Here is a 2,165-nt window from a genome sequence, read left to right as displayed (position 1 = left end):
TCTGTGTCTGCGACCGCAAGAGCTCAGGGCCACTGCTTGAGCTCAGCTCATGGCCCTTTTACTTCCCTGACCATTGCCAGCAAGCGCGGGGCGTCTGATGACGCGAGGCATCCTGATCTTTCTGATCAAAAGCGTCCACGGCGTCTGGGCAATCTTGCCAAAGTGGCTCTTCAAAATCCCACGAGTTTTTGGAGTCGGGATATTCCGCCACTTCACCAGATATTTGGTCTGACCCTGGTGACGACGTCGTCTCACTAGACGTTCCACGTGATCGTCACCGTTCTCATCGAGAAGAGTCGGCGGCGGAGGGTGACCACTGGGGCGACCGCTGTCCAGTGACTCGTGATGCTCTTCGAGTCATTGTGGACGAAGTAATTCGTGATCGGAGCTCCGCTGAGCGTCATGCTGACGTAGTATATCGCTGTGCGGACGCTCTTGACGATTTGAAGCACGTCGTGCGCCGGCTGTCGCACTTCGAGGACTACCGCGCTTATTCGGAGCGGCTCCTAACCGTGGAGCAGGCGAATGCGTCGCATGGGACGTTGGAGCGCTTGGCGCCATTAGAAAGGGAGGTTGTTACTTTCCGTGCTCAGAAACAGTTGCTGGTTCAGCTTCTGGATGGCCGAGGGACCGTGTAATCCGCTGCTCTGGCGCCAACGTTTCCGCGTTTACTTGCGCCGGATCCCGGTATGGCCTTAGCAATCTCACGTGAAACACCGGGTGGGTGCGCATCCGTTTTGGAAGCTTTAGCGTATATGCTAGGCCCCGCTTGGCACAACCTTAAACAGTCCGATGAGCTGTGGACGAAGCTTCGTCTTGAAGATAGCAGACGCTGCATGTGTAGGCACACTTTTAGAATGTGATAAAACCAAGTCCCCGCCTTTAAAGCTTTCCACTTTGCATCTTCCTTTTTCATCTGCATATTCTTTCTGCAGGTCTTGGCTTTCGGCCATTGCATTGCGAACGTGTCGTAGGACACTCAGTCTGGTAGACAAGAAGTCATCGACTTCTTTGCGGATGGTGAGGGGGCTGGCATCAGCTAGCCGTTCGGCTATTCCTCCCCCATCAAGCCCTGAGCTATGGGATGGCGGCGTCAGCGGGACGCGAGGGTAAATCAGCCGTTCACATGCACTGCATTGTTCTGAGCAAATTCTACAAGCGGCAACATGGTGCTACAGCGCCTCGGCGTCTCAGCGCAGACGCTGCGAAAACGTCTTCGATGACGCGCGTCACCTTTTTGATTTGGCCATCGATCTGCAGATGATCCGCTGTCGAAATACCCAGCTTGGTGCCGAGCACCTTGAAGATAGTCGACCAAAATTTTAGCGTGAAACGGGGGTCTCTATCAGAGACAATCGACTCTGGGAGTCCGTGTTGATGGAAAACACGATCCACGAACAGCGTTGCTGTACCGCCTCCGACGATACTGTCTGGCACCGCCGCCAAATGAGCCATCTTGCTGAACCGGTCAGCGAATACCACGGCGCCCGTGTTGCCCGCCGAATCTTTCGGCGGGCCAAACCCAAAGTCCAAACTCATTGACTGTCAGCAACCAGTGGGTACCGGAAAGCTGGTCAGCAGCGCAGCCGCATTTGAAAAGGGTTTCACCCGTTGACAAGTCTCACACGTGCGCACATGGTGCTCGTCCATTTGTACAGCTTGGGCCACCAATAGTGGTGACTCACAAAGTTTACGCTTTCTCATGACCGAGATGACCACTGAGTGGCGTGTTGTGAGCCTTACAGAGGATTCAGTATTTCAAATCTTCATCATGAGGAACCACAATTCATGGTGTATCCGTTGAATCGGTGCTATAATATAGCAAACCTTTATTTTACAAATATTGGTGCAATCGTGCACGCAATTTTGATGACAATTTTCTGTCCGAGTTTCCAAACTCCTTGCCCCTGGAGCCCGTAGCAACGCTACACACATCCCATCACCCGCAAACGCGGTGGGAATCAAATCCGTCACAGACAACGTTACAGTTGTAACATGAGCAAGCTCATAGTCTGGTCTGTGCGACAACGCATCATCCAAAGCATTCTGCTTTCCTGGTTAATACTTCACCTCGAAGTTATAAGGGTAGCCATCTAGCCATCCTCTGCGAGAGGTGGGGCAATTGAGTTGCAGTGCGTAGTGATGCATGATCTGTATAGATCACA

The sequence above is a fragment of the Plasmopara halstedii genome (assembly GCF_900000015.1).
Source record: "Plasmopara halstedii genome assembly, contig: Scaffold_2386, whole genome shotgun sequence".
NCBI classification, from domain to species: Eukaryota; Oomycota; class Peronosporomycetes; order Peronosporales; family Peronosporaceae; genus Plasmopara; species Plasmopara halstedii.
This window is presented reverse-complemented; position numbering follows the sequence as displayed.